Genomic DNA, 27,932 nt, shown 5'->3' on the forward strand with positions numbered 1-27,932 from the left:
GACCAGCACCCAGTGTATATAGTAATGCGCTCACCAGCGCCTCCCCCTAAGTGCTGGACCAATGGAAACTGGTAGAATCGTCAGCTGACTGGCTTGGTCAGCTGACTCCCTTCTGGCTGTCATAAAAGTTCTGCCTCTCGGCGCGCGTGCGCGTCCTTCTAAACCTGTGTGGACTATCAGTCCCAGCCACACCAGACATGTGTTGCACATCACCCGCCGTGCTGGACACGGAATCCGCCGCACCGCTATCAAGGCATGCGGCGGTTTCTCCGCGTTCGGCCATATTACTAGATGTAGGCCTACGCGTGCAAACCACCGCGTTGGACGCGGAATCAGCCGCCCTGTTCTGAGTACACGCGGCGGCTTTTCCGCGTTTTCTCACATAACCCAGACGCATGTTGTTGCGGGGAACCCGCCGCACTGGACGCAGAATCCGCCGCTTTGCCGTCAGAACATGCGGCGGCCCCCACGCCACTCTGCCCATGGGCACCACCAGCTCCAGACAAACCAGATGCATGCTGACGCGGACAAACCGCCGCATCAGACGCGGAATCAGCCGCCTTGCTGCCAGAACATGCGGCGGCTTTTCCGCTGTTTATCACAGTACCCCCCCCAGGAGTGGACTCCGGACACCCTCCACCAGGCTTTCCAGGATGTACATCATGGAACTCTTTCTTCAAATCCTCCGCATGCATGCGGCAATCTGGCACCCAAGATCTCTCCTCTATGCCATATCCCTTCCAGTGGACCAGATACTGCACGGAATTCTGCACCAGACGAGAATCCAGAATCTTTTCAATCTCATACTCTGGTTGGTCATCCACCAACACAGGGGGGGGGGGGGGAGAGGAGTCTACCTGTACAACTGGTTTCAACAGGGACACATGGAATGATCTCACACCTTTCATACTGGCTGGGAGATCAACAGCATATGTGACACTATTAATTTTCTTGGCCACTGGAAATGGTCCTATAAACTTAGGCCCTAACTTGGGTGACAATTGTTTCAAGGCCAGATGACGATTAGATACCCACACCAGATCTCCTGGGGAGAATCTCCACTCTACAGACCGATGTTTATCTGCCTGCTTCTTTTGGGTTTGAAAGGTTTTCCCTAGGTTCCTCTTAACCATTCCCCAAATCTCTTTCAGGGCCCTCTGCCAGTCCTCCAGAGCTGGAAAAGGAGTAGATGCGACTGGCAGGGGAGAAAATTTAGGTGATCTACCAGACACCACTTGGAAAGGGGAATACCCAGAAGAAGAGCTCTTCAGATTATTGTGCGCAAACTCTGCGAATGGAAAAAACTTCACCCAATCAGTCTGTGCATCAGCAACATAGCACCTGAGAAATTGTTCCAGAGATTGGTTAACGCTCTCGGTCTGGCCGTTGGTCTGAGGGTGGTAGCCTGATGAAAATGCGAGTTCCATGTCTAATTGATGGCAAAAGGCCCTCCAAAATTTTGAAACAAATTGGACTCCCCGATCTGACACTACATTTTCCGGAATGCCATGCAGCCGGAAGATGTGCTGGATGAAGAGATCAGCCAATTCCTGGGCCGAGGGGAGTCCCTTCAGAGGGACAAAGTGTGCCATCTTACTGAAACGATCAACTACCACCCAAATGACCAATTTGCCTTCAGACCGAGGGCGTTCACACACAAAATCCATGGAAATATGAGTCCAGGGTTCATTGGGGACTGGTAAGGACTGTAACGTGCCCACGGGCGCCTGGCGAGAGGGCTTACTCCTCGCACAGATCGAGCACTCTCTTCCAAATTCCTTACAATCAGAAGCTAAACTAGGCCACCAGGCACATCTAGCCAGTAGATCCTGGGTTCTGGTGGCTCCAGGATGACTGGCATTCTTGTGAGAATGAAAAAACTGCAGAATTTGTAAGTGAAAGGGCAGTGGCACAAACATGACCTCCTCTGGTTTCCCCTCTGGAACATCCTGTTGGTAAGGACTCAAAGTGGTTGTCCAATCTCTCCAAGTCTCAGTGGCTGCTAGGACTACCTTTGGAGGCAGGATAGTCTCAGGAACAGCGGACTGCACTGACTCGGGTTCAAAACACCTAGAGAGCGCATCAGCCTTGACATTCTTGCTTCCGGGAGTATATGTGATTATAAATCTAAATCTTGCAAAAAACAGGGACCACCGGGCCTGGCGAGGGCTGAGTCTCTTAGCCCCCTCGATATACTCCAAATTCTTGTGGTCTGTGTAAACCGTGATAACATGTTCTGCACCCTCCAGCCAGTGTCACCATTCCTCAAAAGCTAACTTGATGGCCAGGAGCTCCCGGTTGCCGATGTCATAATTTTTCTCGGCAGGTGAAAATCTGCGAGAAAAGTAAGCACATGGGTGCAGCTTGCCCTGCAATCCTGACCTCTGTGACAACACTGCTCCTACCCTTACCTCCGAGGCATCAAACTCCACGATGAAAGGAAAGGTGATATCAACATGTCTAAGTATTGGGGCAGAACAAAACAGTTTCTTTAAAGTCGAGAAGGCCGTATGAGCCTCAGGTGACCAATGATGAGTATCAGCCCCTTTTTTGGTGAGACTGGTGAGAGGAGAGATGATGGTAGAGTAGCCCTTAATAAACCTTCTGTAGTAATTGGCAAACCCTAGGAACCTCTGGAGTGCCTTCAGCCCCACAGGCTGAGCCCACTCCAGGACAGCGGAAACCTTCCCTGGGTCCATCGAAAGACCAGAAGTAGAGATGATGTAACCCAGGAAGGCTACTGACTCTACCTCAAAGAGGCATTTCTCTAGTTTGGCATACAGCTGATTCTGTCGTAACCTCTCTAATACCCATCTGACATGCCTGCGATGTTCAGCAAGATTGGACGAAAAGATCAGTATATCGTCCAAGTATACCAGAACAAACTTCCCCAACACTTCCCTGAACACCTCATTAATTAACTCCTGGAAGACGGTCGGCGCATTACACAACCCGAAGGGCATCACCAAGTATTCGTAATGCCCATCGGGTGTGTTAAAGGCCGTCTTCCATTCGTCACCATCTCTGATGCAAACCAGATTGTATGCACCCCTGAGATCTAGCTTGGAAAAAATCTTGGCGTTGGTCACCTGTGTGAACAAATCGTCAATCAATGGTAAAGGGTAGCGTTTTTTTACAGTGATCTTATTCAGCCCTCTGTAATCAATACAAGGGCGGAGACCTCCGTCCTTTTTCTTGAAAAAAAAAACCCTGCCCCTGCTGGTGACCGAGAGGGACGTATGAACCCTTTCACCAAGTTTTCCCTGATGTATTCCTGCATAGCTAGTTTCTCCGGCACAGATAGGTTATAAAGATGACCCCTGTGCGGCATACAACCAGATCTCAGATCGATAGGACAATTAAAGGCACGATGAGGGGGAAGTTTGTCTGCAGACTTTGGGCAAAAGACATCTGCAAATTCTGTGTATTGTCTCGGTACACCTTCAACCTAAATGTTGGTATTACCCATGGTTACTTTCGCTAAACAATGATGATCACAATGGGACAACCAGCTCGTTAGCTGACCTGACCCCCAGTCTATCTGAGGTGAGTGAATTTGTAACCAGGGCATGCCAAGAATGATGGTAGAGGTTGCCATATGCAAGACCAGAAATTGCAGACTTTCCTCATGTAATACCCCAATCTTGATATGCACATTAGGAGTGCGGGGCAAGGGGCGTTTACTCTGCAGAGGAGAGTCATCTACCGCAGTGACCAAGATAGGTTGATTCAAGGGAAGCATGGGTATACCCAATTTCTTTGCAAACTCGTAATCGATCAAATTAGCTGCTGAACCAGAATCAATAAAGGCTTCCGTGGAAGCAGTCTGACCCTCCCATATAACCGAACAAGGGAGTAACAGATGATCGTTATGTAGAGGTAAAGACTGCGCGCCCAGGGTATTACCTCTGACTACACCTAGGCGGCAGCGTTTCCCGACTTCTTGGGACAATTCCGCACTATATGACCCTCCTCTGCACAGTATAGACAAAGCTGCTCGGTTTTCCTACGATTCCACTCTGAAAGAGTTAATTTGGAATGACCAATCTGCATTGGCTCAGGTGGCGGTGAGGCAGGTGGAGAAGTGGCATAAGAGACATATCTAACCCTGTCCCTACCACGGGTTTGCTTTTGGTATCGTAACCGCCGATCAACACGTACTGCTAGAGTGATTGCTTCCTCAAGTGTTTTAGGTTCAGGGTATCCCAACATCAGTCCAGAAACTGCGTCTGATAACCCTGATAAGAAACAATCCAGTAGTGCAAAAGCCCCCCACCTAGCCGACACTGACCACTTCCTAAATTCAGCCGCATAAACCTCCACTGGATCCTTGCCTTGACGCAAGGTTTTTAGTTTACGCTCAGAGGTAGAAGCAATGTCTGGGTCGTCATAAATTATGGCCATGGACTTGAAGAACTCTTCAACTGACCTAAGTGCTTCATGCCCTGTCGGTAAATTATACGCCCAGGTTTGAGCATCCCCTGAGAGTAAAGTCTTAATAAAAGTAATTCTCTGTGCCTCTGTCCCTGACAAATTAGGCCTCAATTCAAAATATGACATTACACGATTCTTAAAATTCTGAAAGTCAGATCTATGGCCAGAAAACTTTTCAGGTACAGACATGCTCAAGTCTGTGACTGGAGGGGATCGCACTGAATTTACAGTCGTCTGAAGGACTTGTAGTGACCCAGATAAGGCAGAGATCTGGGCCTGCTGACCGTCCATCACTCTGATGAGATTTTCCACCGAGGTGGTGAGTGTGTCCAGACGAGTGCTAAGTGCGTCCATATTGTTTTGGTCTGGCGTTCTGTAACGATAGGTGTCAGCAACCAGAGAGAGAATCTGATTCTTGGCGATCTGCAGTATCCCCAAGAATACAGATATACCTGATTATTGGGGATCTGCAGAATCGCCAATAATCAAAAATGTCTAACCTCTAGACACCTGAGTGTGTAAGTGTTTTGGTGCAACAGTAACCTTTGGACCACCGGGGTAGCAGGTGGTCCAATAAGTAGAGAAGACTCTACTGCAGTCAAGGACACCTGGAGAGGGAGACCCTGACTGATAAGGAGCAGTGTCCCCTCTGAAGAGCAGGGGACCCCTGCGGAAAGGCTGGACACCCTGCGGAGGGTGACAGCCAGAAGGTCAGACAGGCTGGGTCGGCAACAGAGTATCAGATATGCAAAGTACCAAATCAGAGATCAGAAGAATAGTCAGGAAAGCTACAGGTCATAACAGATATCAGAACAAGGCCTAGTCTGAGGTGTGAGGTCCGTGATCTCAACACCCTGGAACTATGCTAGAGAATAACACAGATGATATACAGTATTCCTAGTCTGAGGTGTGAGGGCCGTGATCTCAACACCCTGGAACTATGCTAGAGAATAACCCAGATGATATACAGTATTCCTAGTTTGAGGTGTGAGGGCCGTGATCTCACCACCCTGGAACTATGCTAGAGAATAACACAGATGATATACAGTAACTGGCTAAGTGTGGATTCCCAGGTCCTCCTGGTTCCACCACACTGCAAGATCTGACTAAGGTCTGAGTGCTAACACATAAGCATTCGCAACGCCAGACAACCAGCAACTGAACAGCAAGAGATATATATAGTAAAGCACCCCAGCGCGCCGCCCAGCACCTATCAACCAATCAATAGCCGAGCAGGAATCAGCTGACCGTCCCGATCAGCTGATCTTCCTCGTATTGGTATAAAGAGCCTGTCTAGCGGCGTGCGCGCGCGTAGCTCTCCATCTGTGTACACTACTAGGTCCAGCTAACCCAGACGCATGTTGTTGCGGGGAACCTGCCGCACTGGACCCGGAATCCGCCGCTTTGCCATCAGAACATGCGGCGGCCCCCACGCCACTCTGCTCATGGGCACCACCAGCTCCAGACAAACCAGACGCATGCTGACGCGGACAAACCGCCGCATCAGACGCGGAATCAGCCGCCTTGCTGCCAGAACATGCGGCGGCTTTTCCGCTGTTTATCACAGTGTTGCTAGTAAAGTGTTCAGTGAGTGTGCTTGATCTGTTAACATTACATGCGTAATATCAGCGCTGCGCAATATGTTGGCGCTTTATAAATACAATAAATAATAATAATAATAATACATGTTTAATTCTTTCATTATGTTTCTAGCCTTAATTCATTACCTTACTGGTCTGTTGGAAAGACCAGAAACATAGGCCATTGAAACAGACTACATTACATTTTTAAATGTTTGATACATTAGAACACAACGCTGCAATTCAATGAGTGGCTGTCATCTTATTCTTCATTGCTTATCGGTTTTCTAAAACGCTTTTCAAGTGTTTGGGAATGAGGTGATAATAATGCAAGTTACTTTAAATAAAAATGTATCCACAGTCACATTACCAAAGATGTCCGAAGCAGTAAAAAAACAAGGCTGTATATAACAAACTGCACATTTTAAAACATTTTCATCAGTAGAGAATAAATTACTGTTGTAAGGTGTGGTCAGTAGCATAGCAATAGGGAATGCGAAGGTTGCAACTGCACCAGGACCCCTGAAACAAAGGGGCTTAAGAGAGGCTTCTTCACCGGCTGTGGACTGGTTATGATCACCTCTTTATGTGTTTTGAAGAATGGTAATCATTAACAAACTGGCTCCTCCCCAGCTCACACCTCTTTTAAACATCAATTGTCCTTTTGCAGGTTTTGGTGTTCCAGATCAATTTGTATGTACAGAGTGTTTCTAATGTCACTACAGCTATTTACAAATTGTTGCTCTATTAATTTGTGATAACCTGTTTCCCAAAATAAAAATAATTTATTACATAATGCATAAAAATGAATTTCAGTTCACAAGATCAGAGATAATTTATATGACAGGCCATTGCAAGGTAAAGAAGTAAGCTAAAATCTGTTTTAGCAGTTTTAAACAGTTTCCAGATTCCCAGCAAAGCTAGCTGGATACAAGTAATGAAAGAATTAAGCGTGTGTAATGTTAATGCGATAAGAATCTGTCTAGACCACACTTTTTTCTATTGGGATTAGTAATTCCAAGGCTAGTTCTCACAAGAATATGCATGCTAAAGGAAAATATTCCTACTTGTGTACTGCAAAAAGTAACATTTTCATTGTTTCACAAAATATATACTGTAGGAGGTTTCAAATATTTCAGAATTGCAAGTGGGTAAAAGAAGGAAGAATGAAGGATTTACTTATCCTGTGTAGAGATGACTCAAACCTCCAATTTTACATTCGCGAATCCCGAACACGAACTTCCGCAAAAGTTCGCGAACCTGCAAACTTTTTGGACCTCAATAGACTTCAATGGACAGGCGAACTTTCAAAACTTCAAACATTAATTCTGGCCACAAAAGTGATGGAAAAGATGTTTCAAGGAGTCTAACACCTGGAGGGGGGCATGGTGGAGTGGGATACACGCCAAAAGTCCTTGGGAAAATTACAGATTTGACGCACAGCAGGGTTTAAAGGGCAGAAATCACATTGCATGCTAAATTGGAGGCATAAAGTGCTTTCAAACATCTTCCGTGTGTATACATCAATCAGGTAGTGTAATTAGTGTACTGCTTCACACTGACAGACCAAATTCAATGTGTAACGCACCGCAAACAGCTGTTTGTGTAGTGATAGCTGTACTGGACTTGTGCGCACCATGGCGAGAGTGCAGGCGATGGCGGTTTTCAAGCCCATATGGTCACTGGGCTGTGGTAGCTCAATGATAGAACAACAGTGACTATCCAGCTGATCGAATTTGGTCTGTCCACAATGAAGCAACGACCTTATTATCTTGGGTGTGCCCCCCAACACACTCATATAGCCGCCGGTCATTGCTTCATTGTGATGCGCAAGCCCCTTAACCACGGCAAGGTAAGGATCACGAAGGGGAATTGACACATGTACATGCCTTTTGTTTTGTTGTTGCAGCCCCAGTGCATCCAGAAAAATTAGGCAAGCATGTACACGCACCAGAAAAATTATTATTCTTTTTGTTCAGGAATCCACCTGGAGTCCTGGACCCTGTTGGTGGTGGCGGAGAAGGCAGTCAATCGGCCTGCAGGCAGAGATGCTGTTTGGGGACTGACTTAGTCTTCGGGCAGGCAGTAGCCCTCCAGGATCCATGCCTTTTTCATTGTAATAAAGGTGAGGTACTGAACACTTTTTTTTGACCTAGGCGACTTCTCTTCTCACTGACAATGCCTCCAGCTGCGCTGAAGGTCCTTTTTAGGACGCTTGAGGCAGGGCAAGGCAGAAGTTGGATGGTAAATTGTGACAGCTCTTGCCACAGGTCAAGCCTGCGCATCAAGTAGTCCAGAGGTTCATCACTGCTCAGACTGTTGATGGTTCTTTCTCTACCATTGTTAAAGAAAGGGTACGGCCGGGGAATCAGGGTTCGATTCTGGTCAAGAATGGGAGCCTGAGAAACTGCTACCACCACACATCCAAGGAAGGCAGCAGGCACGGCACGCAAGTCCCGACTCGGGGAGGTAGTGACGAAAAATAACAATAGGGGACTCTTTTGAGGCCCTGTATAATGATGAGTACACTTGAAATCCTTTAACGGGAATCTGTTATGGAGGGCAAGTCTACCATTAATTCAACTGTGTGGTCAACTCTCTTTGGTACTTTCTGCACCATGGTGACCACGGGTAATGGCCTGGGAATCAGGGTTCGATTCCGGTCCGGAGTGGGAGCTTGAGAAACGGCTACCACCACACATCCAAGGAAAGACCCAATGTGCTTTATAAGTAATATACCTGCCCTGACCGTGCTTTGCAGACCAGGCATCTGTGGTCAGATGGACCCTTGACCCAACGCTGTGTGCCAGAGATGACACCACTTGCCTTTAACGAGGATCTGTTATGGAGGGCAAGTCTGCCATCCATTCAAGTGAAAGGTATGCACTGACTCCCAGGAATAATACAATGTGCAGTGACAGATGCAGTGAAAGGTAATCAGTGACTGCTGGTATAACAATGTACACTCACACAGGTGCAGTGAACAGGTATGCAGTGACTGGTATATAAAACTGCGTGCTGTCACGCAGGTGCAGTGAACAGGTATGCAGTGACTGGTATCAATACAATGTGCAGCTGTCACACACACAGGTGCAGTGAATAGTTATGCAGTGACTGGTATAAAACACTGCGTGCTGTCACGCAAGTGCAGTGAACATGAACAGGTATGCACGGACTGGTATTACAAATGTGCAGCTGTCACACACAGGTGCAGTAAAAAGGTAGGCACTGAATGTGCTGGGCCTGGCACGGTATAGCAATTAGCAAGGGCCAGCTGTGATTGACAGGGCTGTATATGCAAGTGTCAGTGGGCCACACAAAAAAAAAAAACAGATCACAAGAACAACATTAGCTCTCAAAAGAGCTGTTTAGCGGGTGCTTTTTAGCAATAAGTATCAGCAAGGAGCAAGCTAACAAGCCTAACAACAGCCTAACTAAGCTTTCCTTAATCTCTGCAGCAACTCTCTCCTTTTTCTCACTAACTACACAGCACACAGACTGAGATCATGGCTCACACTGCTGCCTTTTATAAAGGGGGGGGGGGCTCCAGGAGGGAGTGTTGCCTGATTGGCTACTCCAAGTCTGCTGACTGTGATGTAGAGGGTAAAAGTTTAGCCCAATGATTTAGGGGGCGGGTCGAACTCGCATAAAGTTCGCGTTCGATCGCGAACCACCGATGTTCACGCAAATAAGTTCGCATGCGAATCGTTCGGGCCATCTCTAATCCTGTGATCACTAAAATGTATTTGTTTATACAACATAATGTGGCCACTAATGATCCAATCTTTTTATCCAATGTTTTATACAAATCTATGTAGTATAAGGGTAAATTGAGTGAATACATTGAATGGATAATTTAGGCAGTCTCTTATATTACATATAAATGGTAAGATTTTTTTTGTGTATCAGTAAAACCAATTTTACCCATCTGATTTGTCCATTTATGGAGCTAAGATCCAATTACTCCTATACCTTATGATTTAAGATAGTTATATTTTGAGCACCCCAACAAGTTCTCTGAGTTGTAGTCCAACCCTTCAGGGTAGTATATGGTACACCATGTGTCCAAATACCTTAGGAGAGAGACTGACCAGTACCTGCCGAGCGGATCTGGGATATCGAACAGGAATGGTTAATTTCAAGTAGGCTCAGTCAGTGGTTGCAGGGGTGCAACCCACCCTTGTGAGTACATCTTACTATCCTACTCAATCCAACTTTACCTAACGATACTGCACCATCGGGCTCCTGGTCTCTCTCATTACAGAACCTTGGCTAAGAATCTATTCCTAATCAACACAATGCCCTATTCCCAAGAAGAGACAGACAGTAGTACACAGCACTGTCTTATGGCCTTCTTGCACAAGCAATGGTGCACATTGATCGCCACCATTCAAAACAAATGAATGGGACTGCCCATTTCTACCACAATGCCACAATGCAATCAGATGCATGTGGTGTAATCAGCACAGTGTTCTTGAAGGCAGAAATCTGGGCAGGAGCATGAAAAAGGTGGTGTGGAGCTCTGGCACATAATTATTCAGTCCAGCGTCTGTCAGTGTTATGCCTCCTGGTTAATAAGCCCACATCCCTGCTGCTCTGTCTGTTCTGTTCATCAGTGTACAGTGCAATAGCAGCAATGACTAAGCAGGAGCTGCTGGGTAATATATTAAACTAGTACTTAACAGGACAGAAAAGAGGTGCTGACCCTGCCTGCAAAAGGTTGGAGAGTTGCAAAATGAATCTAAAATCCCACTACAAATTTGTGACTGTCAATGTCACTCACTTGCTCTCAGAATAATTTAAGGGTTGGGCCAATGAATATATACTGTGTAATGCCTTATTTAATGCACAGCACTGTGCTATAATTTAGTGCTATAATAATATATATAAATAAATAATAAATTATAAAAACATGATTATTTTTGGACTGGACACTTTTTGCTCTAATGTAAATAAAAGCTAAGAAATGTTTTTTTTTTCCCACAATAATGCCTCTTGTACATCGTCTTATTATCTTTTGGGAGACACCTATGTTATTTCCCTTCAAAAAATTACTTGCTGGTTGAATAAAAGTAAATTTAAGTCAAAATTTGTCAGGGCTATGAATAATTATGGGTATATATATATATACACATATACTTACACTGTATATAAAGAGAGAGAGGAGAGAGAGAGAGAGAGAGGGGAGAGAGAGAGGGGGGAGAGAGAGAGAGAGAGAGAGAGAGAGAGAGAGAGAGAGAGAGAGAGAGAGAGAGAGAGAGAGAGAGAGAGAGAGAGAAGAGAGAGAGAGAGAGAGAGAGAGAGAGAGAGAGAGAGAGAGAGAGAGAGAGAGAGAGAGATTTAAGAGCCCACATTTCCCTTTCAAAAAACATGATGCTACATGCCTCATTTACTCTAAAAAACGTTTTACAAGCAATTTATAGCCCACTTCCGGTTTTCTACCCGGATATCTGAATCCGGGCAGATATCTGGGATACTGGGTTCGGATATCCGATTCGGAGAGAGAGAGAGAGAGAGAGAGAGAATATATATGTATATATATACAGTATAAGTATATGTGTATGTGTATATATATATATATATATATATATATATATATATATATATATATATATATATATATATATTTATATATATATATATATATATATATATACCCATAATTATTCATAGCCCTGACAAATTTTGACTTAAATTTACTTTTATTCAACCAGCAAGTAATTTTTTGAAGGGAAATAAAATAACATAGGTGTCTCCCAAAAGATAATGAGACGATGTACAAGAGGCATTATTGTGGAAAAAAAAAACATTTCTTAGCTTTTACTACCAGCTAACATTTGTTAGCTGGTAGTGTATAATGGAGTTGACAGGGGTGAGGTGCAAGTCTATGCAAACAACAATACATGGGGAAGCCATGTAATGTAACACGTTTCGAAAGGGATAAAGCCACCCCTTCTTCTTCTTCAGACAAATGTTTGAACATACAATGAGACATTTCTTAAATACATAGTCTATTGGCTTGACGATGGAGGTCACATGCTAGGTGATTTAACCAATAGGTTGCTGCATCATTTAAAAAATCCTATCAGAATGAAGTATGCAAATAGGGTGAGGACCATGATTCTCTGCTCTGTATCCTATCAGACAAAAGTATGCAAATAGGGTGTGGACCATGATCCTCTGCTCTGTATCTTATCAGAGTGAAGTATGCAAATAAGGTAAGGACCATGATACTCTGCTCTTTATATATAAAAGTGGAGTAAATACGTTTTTAATAGTAATATGAGTGGAATAAATGTATCAGTCTCATTTAAAAGTCCATTTAAAATCGTTAGATTAAAAAAACAGTAGCAGGGGTGGTTTAAAGTATTTTACAAATCACCATAAGATTGGTACATATTTTAAAATTGGGGAATACAGGAGAACAAGGGAGAAGCTTGATTGTGATATATCATGGTGTCTGATGTACCAGTTGGCACTGGCAAACTGCCTATATCAATAGGTGATGATAATCATATGTATCACTAAAAATGTAAAGTCGTGATAAAATATTGAATTTTAAAATTTACCAAGTAAATAGAATATAAAATAAAAATAACATAATATAAAAGACACAGCTATATTATATGTCGTGCAGGTATAAATGAATAGATACATTTATAACAGCATAATGCAATTAATAGATATAATATTGTCCCACATTTTTAAAAAATTGTGTATTGCATAAAATGCTGTCCACATATCTGCTACAATTAGTGATTCATATTTTCAAGGGCAATATTCAGGCCATTTGGTGTAAACGTTTCCGTCTGAAGAATCCAATAGGTTTCTCTATTGCATAGAATTTTAAATCAACTATATTTATTTGCGTCCATGACCTGTTCGATTAAAATTGCTTGTATCAATTCAAATTGTCTGTTATGAACTAAATCAAAATGTGCCTTTAAGATAGGATGATAATGTTCTAACGAATTTTTGAAGGTGTATGTCTACAAAGTGTGAGAGATTACTGGAGATGGAATTTATGCCAGAGACTATTGGACGGCTAGGGGGGTTATTTATATCCTTATGAATTTTAGGTAAATGATAAAAAATGGGATTTTTGCCAAAAAATGTCCCCTATGGTCAATTCAAACCGATTAGACGAAATTGTACAAAAACATCCGATTTCGAAATACAATCTAAAATCATTAAAAACAGATTCCTCTGTAAAAAAAAATTACCTCCAAATCTAGTAGAAGATGCTATAAAAAGATCAACAAACCTAACACAAAAAGAATGTCTTGAACCAAAAAATAAGGATAAAATCATAAATGATACAAAACTGGTGAATCTGGTAATGAATTATTCAGCTCAGTACAGGGAATGTAAAAATATCATACAGAGGCACTGGGAAATTCTTCTAAATGATCCACTCCTAAAAAATATCCTCCCACCAAAACCCCAAGTGATATACAGAAGAGGGAAAACGATTAAAAATATTATAGCACCCAGCCGGCTTAAAAATGCATCCAACCAACCAAACACTACAATCAAATCGAATAGGATTGTGGGAAGCTACAGCTGCCAAACAGATGCCTCAGTTGCAGAAACATCTGCAATGGAACTACTAACTTCACCTCCTCAAGCAATAACAAAACATGGAACATTCATCAACACCTAAACTGTAAAAGCACTTACGTCATATACCTTCTACAATGTCCTTGCAATCTACAATACATTGGACGAACTAAACAACACTTCCATAAGAGACTAAATAAACATAGGGAAAATGTCAGGAAAGGTTGCCAAAAGCACAGTGTTTTGAAACATTTTGATTTAGTTCATAACAGACAATTTGAATTGATACAAGCAATCTTAATCGAACAGGTCATAGACGCAAATAAATATAGTCGATTTAAAACTCTATGCAATAGAGAAACCTATTGGATTCTACAGATGGAAACGTTGACACCAAATGGCCTGAATATTGCCCTTGAAAATATGAATCTCTAATTGTAGCAGATATGTGGACAGCATTTTATGCAATACACAATTTTTTAAAAACGTGGGACAATATTATATCTATTAGTGTTGTCCGGATCATGAACGATTCGGATCTTTGATCCGAATCTATTTTGTGAGTCGAATATCCGAATCATCAAAATGAGTGATTCGGATCGCAAAAGGGGCGGGGCCAGGAGCGACACGCCCCCTCTCAGCGGGGTCCTGGAAGCAGAGCTGGGATGGATCGCTCTGTTGGAGGGACTCAGGGGAGCCAGCCTTGCAGGGACAGGTAGAGGGGACATCGGTGCCACTGCCAGATATGTGTAGAACACACATACTGGCTGAAATGTGCTGCTCATTACAGGCTGTCTGTTCCGTAGTTGTGCACAGTGACCACATTGGAAACTTTTGGCTCAGCACAGCTCAGTAACTTTGCAGGCACTGTGATTGCTGTGGAATATGATCCTCCTGCACTCGCTCTAAACAGCTGCACTTATCTTCTGGGAATGCTTTCTTTCACTGTGCGACCTTTTCTTTCAAAGTACACAGATGAACATATAGGTGAAATACATGTAAAGCATATGATTGCAGCATGTAGGTATTGTGTGCAAGCAAACATTTCTGCTCTCTGCTCGTCCCTCCTCCCTTCTCTGTCCACTCCCTGCCCTCTGTTCATCTTCTGTGTGTCCACCTCCCTCCCCTTCTCCTGTCCTGCTAGTCATTTCACCCCTGAATGCTTCCCTTGTAAAATGATCCGAGATTCGGATCAAAGATCCGGTTCTTTTCAATGATCCGATTCGAATCATCCGGATCATTGAAAAGATCCGAACTTCCCATCTCTAATATCTATTAATTGCATTATGCTGTTATAAATTTATTCATTCATTTATGCCTGCACAACATTTAATATATCTGTGTCTTTTATATTATATTTACTTGGTAAATTTTAAGATTCAATATTTTAGCACAGCTATATATTTTTATTGATACATATGCTTATCATCACCTATTGATACATGGCAGTTTGCCAGTGCTAACTGGTACATCAGACACCATGACATATCACAATCACGCTTCTCCCTTGTTCTCCTGGATACCTCAATTTTAAAATATTTACCGATCTTATGGCGATTTTTAAAATACTTTAAACCACCCCTGCTACTGTTTTTTAATCTAACGATTTTAAATGGACTTTTAAATGGGACTGATACATTTATTCCACTCATATTACTATTAAAAACGTATTTACTCCACTTTTATATATATAGAGCAGAGGATCATGGCCCTCACCTTATTTGCATACTTCACTCTGATAAGATACAGAGCAGAGGATCATGGTCCACACCCTATTTGCATACTTTTGTCTGATAGGATACAGAGCAGAGAATCATGGTCCTCATCCTATTTGCATACTTCATTCTGATAGGATTTTTTAAATGATGCAGCAACCTATTGGTTAAATCACCTAGCATGTGACCTCCATCGTCAAGCCAATAGACTATGTATTTAAGAAATGTCTCATTGTATGTTCAAACATTTGTCTGAAGAAGAAGGGGTGGCTTTATTCCTTTCGAAACGTGTTACAATAAACAGATCTTTACATTACACGGCTTCCCCGTGTATTGTTGTTTGCACAGACTTGCACCTCACCCCTGCCAACTCCATTATACACTACCAGCTAGCAAGTGTCCGCAGAGTGCAGGTAACGCTTGTGCTGGAAGGTGGAAGACAGCTTGCACACTGATCCCTCTACAAAAGGGAATATACTCATACAATTGGCGCCCGCCATGGCCACTGAGCACCTGCATAGTGCAGAATGCTGGTGAATGCAAGGAAAGTGGTGCTATCCACAGCTGTGAGAGGAGAGGAACGAAGGAATTCCAGTTGCCAAGAGCCTGGTCCCTGGCTCAAAGGGACAACGCCTGTGAGCTGGTACACCCATATGGGCTAACCAGCACTACACTGAGGTGAGATCATTCTACGGTCGGCTGGCCACTTTTCATACTCCACACACTGAGTGCGCTTTCTCCCACTTTTGGGCTCTATTCATAAAACATTTGCGGTAAAAAAAATCTTGGAGGGAAAACACCTCATCGGTATTTTAGACTTTTGTGTGCTAATTCATAAAAATGTTTACACTTGCGATAATAGGTTGGGGAATTCCCGCACTAAACTGGCGGTACTGGCTGAGTTGTTACATTTGCTGGCTGAGTCGATACATTTTCTTCTGCAGAGACAGAGTTAGTATACAGGAGGCAGCCCTAGCATCCCTTTACATGTTGATTTTTCTGCCTCTCCTCCTGAATCTGCGCTGAATCTATTAGTCTTCCTAAACAATCTGTTTAATTGCTGCAGCTTAACAGAAGTTCCAGAAATGTTACACATGCAGGCTTTCTGATGTGAAATTTATCTGAAAACAGGTACCCAAGGGGTTAAAAAAACACAGCCTTGGTATTCCGGAATGCCTTGTCTGCTCTGCTCTCACTGCAGCTGCCTGGGAGTTCCGTCTCTCCATTAGCTTGCCTGTTATCGCTGGCTTATCGCCTTATCTAAACAGCTGGGTTTCTCCGCTCACATTCTGCCTGCTCTAATCTTTATAAATTAACCTTCAGTGACATGTGTTGTGATAATCTCTGCACAAGGCGTTAATTTCCCCCGCACTGCTCAGGAATGTCAGATTTTCATGCGGAAACAGCTTTTGTGAATGAACACATTGCTATATGGTCGGTAAAATCAGCTGTTTCCAGCGGCAAGCATGCGGTAATGCTTTATGAATAGAGGTTTTTGTCTCCATATATCCTAGCCGTCCTGCACGGAAATTGAGAGCTGCACCAACTATACACAGCACAACTCTGATCGCTCCTCCGGAAGTTCAACCTACCCCTCTCTCTCTCTCTCTGTGTGTGTGTGTGTGTGTGTGTGTATGTGTGTATATATATATATATATATATATATATATATATATATATATATATATATATATATATATATATATATATATATATATATATATATATATATATATTTGGACTGGGAGGTTGCCTTGGGATAGTCAGATGAGAAGGGTTTTAATTTTTGTTGTTTTAAATATGTATGACTCTCTTGTGATCATGTTTTACAATTTATTTAATAAAGATGATTTGGTTTACGGAAATAATATGGTAGTGTGGCTCTTGTGTTTCGGGGCTTTTTTTCTTGCTTTTTTGTTAAATTTTAATCTTACTCCGCAGCCAATGCACCTATTTATGGTAATATCATACCATTGTCTTCTAGTGTTTTGTAAATTTTCTATTACATTATCTTTCCACAGCTCTGTTTACTTCATGTCTGTGTGAGGATGAATGAACCCTACAGAGACAGCCTATTTTTGTATTATTTTCTATCCTGCTAATCCTGGTCAGAACAGAGTGTTGTTTCTCAAGACACAGGTAATGGTTAATTATTACCTCCCTGTTTAATAAGAAAGTGACAATTATCCGCGTCTATTTGAAAAGGGCGTCTGGACAAAAGGGCGCCTGGTGTAGCCCATATACCAACTTTGGCTACAAAGGGCGCCTGGGGTAGCCCATATATACCAACTTCGGCTACAAAGGGCGCCTAGTGTAGCCCATATATTTCAAATTCGGCTACAAAGGGCGCCTGGTGTAGCCCATATATGCCAAATTCGGCTACAAAGGACGTCTAGTGTAGCTCATATATGCCAAATTCAGCTACAAAGGGCGTCTGGTGTAGCCCATATATGTCAAATTTGGCTACAAAGGGCACCTGTTGTAGCCCATATATGCCAAATTCGGTTACAAAGGGCACCCGGTGTAGCCCATATATGCCGAATTCAGCTGCAAAGGGTGCCTGGTGTAGCCCATATATGCCAAATTCGGCTACAAAGGGCTCCTGCCTCCTGGTGTAGCCAAAAAAGCTAGTTTTAGTTTATAAAAAAGGATGCTGTTATAGGCAAAATTTGCTGGGCTATAAAAAAGCTCTAGATATAGCTGAGAAAAGTGATTCCTATGACCTAACCTATCCCTACTCTCTCAAAGAACCCTCCCCTGATGGTGCGTAACCCTAACCCCTCCTTGATGGTGCCTAACCTTAACCCCTCCCTGGTGGTGCCTAACCTTAAGACATCCCCTGGTAATTACTATGACCTAACTTCTCCCTACTCTCACACAGAAACATCCTTACCCCCCCCCCCCCCCCCGGTGGTGCCTAACCCTAAGACCTCCTAGGTGGCGCCTAACCCTAAGACTCCCCTGGTGGCGCCTAACCCTAAGACTCCCCTGGTGGCGCCTAACCCTAAGACCCCCCCCCCCCCAGGTGGTGCCTAACCCTAAGACCCCCCAGGTGGTGCCTAACCCTAAGACCCCCCGGTGGTGCCTAACCCTAAGACCCCCCTGGTGGTGCCTAACCCTAAGACCCCCCTGGTGGTGCCTAACCCTAAGACCCCCCTGGTGGTGCCTAACCCTAAGACCCCCCTGGTGGTGCCTAACCCTAAGACTTCCCTGGTGGTGCCTAACCCCAAGACTCCCCTAGTGGTGCCTAAACCTATATCCCCCTGGGGGTGCCTAACTCCATTTTCCCCCCTGGTGGTGCCTAACCTTAAGACCCCCCACGCTTGTGATACCTAATCCTAACCCCCCCCCCCTGCACCCCCGAATCAAAAATCTTGGCTAAAAAAGGGTGACCTTTTGTAGCAGAATCAAAACCCTTGTAGCCACAAACCTTGTAGCCGAATAAAAAATATGGGCTACAACGGGGAGCCCTACTGTAGCCGAAAACCTTGTAGCCCAAAAAAACCTGGCTACAGAGGGCCACCCTACTGTAGCCAAAAACCTTGTAGCAGAAAAAAATATGGGCTACAAAGGGGTGCCCTTTTGTAGCAGAATCAAAAACCTTGTAGCCAAAAACCTTGTAGCTGAATAAAAAATATGGGCTACAACGGGGAGCCCTACTGTAGCCGAAAACCTTGTAGCCAAAAAAAATGTCTACAAAGGGCCACCCTACTGTAGCCGAAAACCTTGTAGCCGAAAAAAATATGGGCTACAAAGGGGCACCCTACTGTAGCTGAAACCCTTGTAGCCATAAAACATATGGGCTACAAAGGGGCGCCCTACTGTAGCCAAAAAAATATGGGCTACAAAGGGGTGCTCTACTGTAGCCGAAAGTAGCCAAATAAAATATGGGCTACCAAGGGGCGCCCGCTTGTAGCCTATATTAAAACGCGCGCACCCTTTTTCACTACCTTGTAGCCGATACTTGCAGAAATAACATTGATGTCTATGAAGGTGCCCTTTACATACAGGCAGCTCAGGCGCCCTTTTCAACGGATCCCTGATTATCCCACTTGTAAACATGTGCATACAAGCCCAAAGGTTTTCACCCATGGGGACCTGGACTTGATCCCTCAGGCAACAATTTGGTGCCGGGAGCTATATAGATGCATCACAAGGCCATCACCTCACAATATGTTCTTTTGCTATAGCGAGGGGGAGGAGGGATAATTGCATGATGCATGACATAGCAACTTTAATTGGAAGAAGGACAATGGGCTTGGGCAATGGTCGGACATCACTGTTGCTAAAGATCCAGCATGCTTTTTCTTTATGCTCTGTCAAAAGACATCTTAACATATATTAGATTCTTGGCCAAGACCATCCTGAATGGCCACTGACAGTCATCTAGCATGTATACAAAGCACTAGTACTGCAGCCATTGAATGTTATTTTTACTTAGTCTAAGTAAAAAAAAAAACTGAAAACGTTTAAGATAACCCAAGATTTCATTCAGCATTAGGGCCTTGTACACTTGACTGGCTAATGTTGGCCAAGGCAGCCAATAACAACTGCCTCAGCATATAGTCAGTCGTGTGTACCGAGGACGGCCACTTGGCAAGCAATCCACCTGGCGGATAAACTTGGTCGAGCGGCAGCCAACTTCCTTGAAGATCCCACTCTCCGCCTTCAGCCTGTGGTCACTCCATCGTCCGTCACCCCCCCCCCCCCCCCTCATCGAAACATAGGTGTGTATGCACCTTTAGTTGTACTTCTGTTATCTGCATGGAAAATTTGTCGATCTGATAAAGGGGAAGTTTTAGTTGCAGCCATAAAAAAATTTAATATAGGATTGATTGATTTGTTGATAGATATGTTGCATATTCATAAATTTAGTACTGGTATAATGGACTGCCAGCCACCATTATTATTTCTCAATATAAAATCTAGCAGTGTATAGCTTAAAAGACTTTTTAATGTGGTGATCTGGGACACACTAGCAAAAAGGACATTTTACTTGAACACCACAGTTCTTTATTGTAGTATGTTGTATTCGTCACAACATTACCCATTGTAATTTGCCAATCTTAAATCAGGAGATCTAAAAAAGTGCTACTTTTCTTTAGAAACAAAGGGCACTTTATTGCAGTTAGGCAGTCAGGTTTTCAACGTATAATTTTGGACAACTAATTAGTAGCTTTAATAGCTGAGCAATTTTTCGAGGCCCCTTGACGTGACATGCAGTGTTTTTTTACCAGGCAGTAACCACACTGCGTGTCAACTGCTGACGTGAGTTGTTGCAAATACTCCTATTCGGTTGCAGTATTTTGTGAACCTGGAGGGACTTACTCCCAGTAATTGGGCTACTAAATGGCACGTTTATTATGAACCCTTAGAAAGTAACATTGCATGTTGTACGAAGACACGCATACAGGGAAAGACTACAGTGCATTTCATTACAACACTGAACTTTACATAGTATCAGTAAAAGTATGTACCTATTGAAGTCTGCCGGAGAATGAGAAAAAAGCATTCTTTTGCCACATCTCTCAGTGAAGAGTTCTTGGGGAAAAGGTCATGCAGGTTTCGACAGATTCTTCTTATATTATGTTATTATGCAGATCACTGAAATTTCAGTGTACCTTAAGCAGCATCACATATATTATTTGCTGAGTTATGGGCTCCAAGCCAGGTAATAAAAGGAAATGAATGAATGTTTTCTATAGGGCGTCTTTCTCACTTGGAAGCATTTCAGCCAAGATATAATTTTACTTGCTTGTTATAGCTATCAGACAAATTGCTTATGACAGCAATATTTGGGCTTCTAAGCAGGCTGTGGTATGAAAGTGTGACTGTGGTGGAAGTGTAATTATGACTGGAGCCAATGAAAAATGGTCAGTTTTCCTTTCCAATCTACACAGATAAATATTGCACATAGAATCTACACACTGCAACTCTGCAAGTAAAGTTTAATGAGAACTGGCTATACTGGCATGCTTCATGTGTGGAAGCAATTTATTTTTTCAGTTTTCAGTCCTTATGCAAAAGCTTATGAGATTTTCCCCCCCAAAAAATGCATTTTTTTCAAAGCTTATGAGATTTTTCCCCCCAAAAATGAATTTTTTAAATCAAGAATATTATGAAAATTACAAAAAAAAAGTGTAATGTGTCTTAACCCCTGCTTAGCCTGGCCCATTCTCAACCAGAATTGGCTCTGGTTTTACTGCTGTGTTCTTAAAATAGTAATGTACGCATAGCTGTGTTTAAAATTGATGAAAATGAGGTGTGAAAACAGGAAGCAATGCCTTCCATGCAAATTAGCATCCACTATAATCTGCACACTTTTTACAACTCCATACCACTTTACATTTTTATACCACGGAGACTCTAAAATATTATGGAGTCTTTGGACAGTATATTTTTTATGACAAATGGTCACTAAGGAGTATAAAACTCACTTGAAAGTGGCACATTTTTCATCTTGAAAACAATTTTATTATTAAGACCATTCAGATTCAAAGAAAATATTAAATGTAAATGATCTATAGCAGGGGTCTCAAACTCGCGGCCCGCGGGCCATTTGCGGCCCTCGATACAATATTTTGTGGCCCTCGCCGGCAAAAGCTTCCTTATAGTTTGCTTCAGTGCTCCCAAGTAATCCGCCGCATCCCCGCCTCTAAACGAGGGCTGCAGAGCCCCCAAATTGCCGGGGGGAAATCCGCCGGCATTTCCTGGAAGGGGCAGAGTTTTCAGCTTCAGCTCTGCCCCTCCTGATGTCAATCGCCGCACGAATCGCCGCCTCTCCCCACCCCTCTCTGTGAAGGAAGAGTGAGAGGGGCGGGCAGAGGCGGTGATGCGCCGCGATTGTGAAATTCCTTATGCGGCCCAGCCTTATCCTGACTTTGCCTCCTGCGGCCCCCCAGGTAAATTGAGTTTGAGACCCCTGATCTATAGCAACAAAGAATCCAATTTGCAATCAAATCTAAACCAGTTATGATCAATTGCATGAAACGAGGGCTGCAGAGCCCCCAAATTGCCGGGGGGAAATCCGCCGGCATTTCCTGGAAGGGGCAGAGTTTTCAGCTTCAGCTCTGCCCCTCCTGATGTCAATCGCCGCACGAATCGCCGCCTCTCCCCACCCCTCTCTGTGAAGGAAGAGTGAGAGGGGCGGGCAGAGGCGGTGATGCGCCGCGATTGTGAAATTCCTTATGCGGCCCAGCCTTATCCTGACTTTGCCTCCTGCGGCCCCCCAGGTAAATTGAGTTTGAGACCCCTGATCTATAGCAACAAAGAATCCAATTTGCAATCAAATCTAAACCAGTTCTGATCAATTGCATGAAGTTCTGCAAGCCACGTCAATCGATAATGTGTTCACTCAGGATTGCCTGGGCTTCTCTGCTTTTGTACAATATGATTTGAAAAATCTGATCACAAATTTGAACACCTTTACTGTGTGCAGATAAGGTGTGCAAACTGCATACACATACAGTGGGTTGCAAAAGTATTCGGCCCCCTTGAAGTTTTCCACATGTTGTCATATTATTGCCACAAACGTGAATCAATTTTATTGGAATTCCACATGAAAGACCAATACAAAGTGGTGTACACATGAGAAGTGGAACGAAAATCATACATGATTCCAAACATTTTTTACAAATAATTAACTGCAAAGTGGTGTGTGCATAATTATTCAGCCCCCTTTGATCTGAGTGCAGTCAGTTGCCTATAGATATTGCCTGATGAGTGCTAATAACTAAATAGAGTGCACCTTTGTGTAATCTAATGTCAGTACAAATACATCTGCTCTGTGACGGCCTCAGAGGTTGTCTAAGAGAATATTGGGAGCAACAACACCGTGAAGTCCAAAGAACACACAAGACAGGTCAGGGATTAAGTTATTGAGAAATTTAAAGCAGGTTTAGTCTACAAAAAGATTTCTAAAGCCTTGAACATCCCACGGAACACTGTTCAAGCGATCATTCAGAAATGGAAGCAGTATGGCACAACTGTAAACGTACCAAGACAAGGCCATCCACCTAAACTCACAGGCTGAACAAGGAGAGCGCTGATCAGAAATGCAGTCAAGAGGCCCATGGTTACTCTGGACGAGCTGCAGAGATCTACAGCTCAGGTGGGAGACTCTGTCCATAGGACAACTATTAGTCATGCACTGTACAAAGTTGGCCTTTATGGAAGAGTGGCAAGAAGAAAGGCATTGTTAACAGAAAGCATAAGAAGTCCCGTTTGCAGTTTGCCCCAACCCATGTGGAGGACACAGCAAACATGTGGAAGAAGGTGCTTTGGTCAGATGAGACCAAAATGGAACGTTTTGGCCAAAATGCAAAACGCTATGTGTAGCGGAAAACTAACACTGCACATCACTCTGAACACACCATCCCCACTGTCAAATATGGTGGTGGCAGCATCATGCTCGGGGGGTGCATCTCTTCAGCAGGGACAGGGAAGCTGGTCAGAGTTGATGGGAAGATGGATGGAGCCAAATACAGGGCAAGTTTGAAAGAAAACCTCTTGGAGACTGCAAAAGACTTGAGACTGGGGCGGAGGTTCACCATCCAGCAGGACAATGACCCTAAACATAAAGCCAGGGCAACAATGGAATGGTTTAATACAAAACATATCTATGTGTTAGAAAGGCCCAGTCAAAGTCCAGATCTAAATCCAATCGAGAATCAGTGGCAAGATCTGAAAACTGCTGTTCACAAACGCTGTCCATCTAATCTGACTGAGCTGGAGCTGTTTTGCAAAGAAGAATGGGCAAGGATTTCAGTCTCTAGATGTGCAAAGCTGGTAGAGACATACCCTAAAAGACTGGCAGCTGTAATTGCAGCAAAAGGTGGTTCTACAAAGTATTGACTCAGGGGGCCGAATAATTACGCACATCCCACTTTGCAGTTATTTATTGGTAAAAAATGTTTGGAATGATGTATGATTTTCGATCCACTTCTCACATGTACACCACTTTGTATTGGTCTTTCACGTGGAATTCCAATAAAATTGATGCATGTTTGTGGCAGTAATGTGACAAAATGTGGAAAACTTCAAGGGGGCCGAATACTTTTGCAACCCACTGTATATTCCATGAACAGAATATATTGTAAATGGCATGTTCACTGTATGAGTATATGATACAAGGCACCCTTGTTTTCTGTGGACAAATCAACCTGGTATAACTGATCATGTGTGCAAAATGTTTACAGATGATGTTTTGCTGGGGAAACAGAGCAAACCCTGCATTAATAAATGAATATGCACAAGTTCACTATTCATAACAACAGATGTTTTGGTAGCAGCCCTTTTCTCTTGCGAGGGGCACAGTTCGAGTGGCCTTCAGGTTTCTGGACATATGGGTGACTTAAAGAGAAACTCCGACCAAGAATTGAACTCTATCCCAATCAGTAGCTGATACCCCCTTTTGCATGAGAAATCTATTGCTTTTCACAAACAGACCATCAGGGGGCGCTGTATGGCTGATATTGTGGTGAAACCCCTCCCACAAAGAAATTCTGAGTACGTACTAAATCTCAGAATATAAATCTGGGATTTAAAAGATTTTACAATGGGCAAACACTGATTAAATCATTTATACATAATTATTGTAAAAATGAATCACTTTTTTTATTACATTATTATCACTGGAGTTCCTCTTTAAAGAGTACCTACAGTGAAATATAGCTTAAATTTAGTTTACTCCTCATTATTCCCTATAGTTGGATCATTGGTTAAACAGCTGAATAACTCACCTGTTTGCCAAAAAATGAGCATTATTTGTACACCCCACCTCCCTCAGCCACCATGGCGTTTTTTGGCCAAAGCTGCACTAATGAAGTCCGGAGCTCTATGGCTGCCACCACTTGTGTTGTCACGGTCCTCCTCCAGCTCAGTGACAGCCTATCAGGTGAGGGTTCTGTGGAAAATAAAAGGTTTTTAAATATTCAAACCTATAAATCTCATTACATAGTTACATAGTTAGTTTGATTGAAAAAAGACATCCATCCATCAAGTCCAAACAGAAAAAAATAAATAAATCATATATAATAATAATCAAGTGTCTCTGCATCCCTGCACTTGTGTGTGTGTGTGTGTGTGTGTGTGTGTGTGTGTGTGTGTGTGTGTGTGTGTGTGTGTGTGTGTGTGTGTGTGTGTGTGTCATGTTTTGCACTACTGCGCATGTGCAGGGACATACAGAGACACTGTGAAGAACTGAGGGAGGACGGAGCCGGAAGGGACAGGCGTGTGCGGCGGGCATGCGCGCGGCGGGCGGGGCACTGTGGGGCATGCACTAGGCAGGTGCACTTGTGCATGTGCGGGGAGCGCACGCGGTGGGTGAGCACATGCGGGGCGCGCAGCAATGTGGTGACAGACCTAGCCCGTTTTTAAACGGGCTAAGGTCACTAGTAAATAAATAAAACACCATCCTGAACCTGCACATATCCCAATAGATCGGGGAAGATCTAGACCCAATAGATAGGGGAAGGCAAAAAAAACCTTAAAAGGCCTGGGCCAATTAGCCTTAAAGGGAAAAATTCCTTGCCAACTCCAGATAGCAGTCAGATAAATCCCTGGATCAACTCTTCTGGGAGTTACCTAAAAATTATAACCGTGGATGTTGTTTAATGCAAGGAAAGCATTCAAGTTCCCTTTAAATGCAGATATAGAGTTTGCCATAACTACTTCCTGAGTTAAGATGTTCCAGATTTTAACCACTCTCACTGTGAAGGACCCCTTTTCTAAATAGATGGCAACACTTTTTTCCTTCACACGCAAATCATGTCCACTTGTCCGTCGTACAACCCTAGTGACAAAAAGCTCATCTGCCAAGCTTCTGTATTATCCTCTGATGTATTTATACATGTTAATCAGGTTACCTCTCAGTCGCCTTTTTTCCAAGCTAAATAAGGCCAGTTTGTTTAATCTTTCTTGTTACGTGAGATCTTCCATCTCTCTGATTAATTGGTTGCCCATCTTTCTACTCATTCCAGAAAGTCAATGTCCTTTCTATAGTGTGGTGCCCAAAACTGTATTCCGTACTCCAGATGTGGCCTCACAAGTGATTTATACAGAGGGAGTAGTATACTAGCATCTTGAGATATAATTTCCCTTTTTTATGCATCCCAGAATTTTATTTGCTTCAGCTACCGCTGCTTGGCATTGTATGCGATTACCTAACTTGTTATCAACCAGTATTCCTAAATCCTTCTCCAAGTCAGATTTTCCGAGCTGTATGCCATTTATTTTATATGATGATCTACCATTGGTACATCTAAATTACATTACTTTACATTTATCAACATTATATTTCATCTGCCATGTGCCTGCGCATATGGCCATTAGAGATGGCCTGAACGGTTCACCGGCTAACGGTTCCAAAAAAAAAAATCAAACAATATGTGAACTGTAAGTCTCATGGTGTTATATATGCTTTAAGATGCAGCTGTCCGAAGATTTATGTTGGGCAAACGAAGAACGTACTGAAAAAGAGAATCCAACAACATCTATCTAAGATCAGGTTAGCCGAAAGGGATTTTAGGGAGGGCAAAACCTTGACGTCAGTAGCTTCTCATTTTTTACATGCCCACATGGGTAGTTATTCGAGTATTCAGATTTATGGTCTTGAACAGGTTAAATCTACGGTTAGACGAGGTGATTTGGTCAGGCTTTTATTGCAAAAAGAGGCCAGATGGATTTACATGCTCAACACTAAATCTCCACATGGACTTAATGAGGAGATTGATTTTACTGGTTTTTTGTAATGAATAGAATTTGAGTGTATACTGTATTTTGATGATTGTTCTGTTTACTCTGCAGATTGAGAATCATGGATATCTCTATATACATACCTGTTTGTTATCATGTTCCTGTTGGGTTACTTGTGGTCATGTGAACTCGGACTCTGTGGGACTGATTGTGGATTGAGATCTTTGCCCTGGACCTCTTTTTCGCTGGATTTGCAGGTCTCATGTGTCACAAATGTGTGATATTAAGCAGATGGACATTTGGATCCCCCTGAATTTGTTTTCCGGATATGATATACTGGGGGACCTCATTGTTGGTCCCTGGTGTACATAAACTGTACCCAGGAACTCTAATCAGACACGCATTGGACTGTATGTTTGGAATGTCTATCTACTATACTGTCGTTATCAATATATATATATAATGTTAATATGGTTGGCAATTTATAACCCTGTAGGTGGATGGAACTGAGATGATACTTATTGAAGTACTTTTTGATTCTATTGATATGTTGATGCATTCTAATGTAGTATTTCTTTTAGTTGATACTTACTTCCTGTTTGCGCTCCAGCGTGGGTTTCATGGCCGCTCCCCTCTGCTTCGCCTGTTGCCTCTAGGACTCACACCTAGTTCCTTAATGCGCTCCAGCGTGGACTCTGCGTCTTCCTCTCCCCGCCTTCCCAGCCTCCTGCGGCGTCATTGGCCAGACGGAGCGCGTGATTCGCGTGCGTCACGCGATCACGTGATCTCCGCCTCCTCTCACTATAAAACTTGGCGTCTATCGCCATTACCACACACGAGTCCCCCCTGCTCTTGACAAAGCGGCGTTGCGGCCGCGGAACCGGTGGAGACATCCGCCGGGGGCTCCTTCATTGCTCTGCTGCCCTCTTTATTGCGCTGTCCGGATAAG

The sequence above is a fragment of the Hyperolius riggenbachi genome, chromosome 4 (genome assembly GCF_040937935.1).
Source record: "Hyperolius riggenbachi isolate aHypRig1 chromosome 4, aHypRig1.pri, whole genome shotgun sequence".
NCBI classification, from domain to species: Eukaryota; Metazoa; Chordata; class Amphibia; order Anura; family Hyperoliidae; genus Hyperolius; species Hyperolius riggenbachi.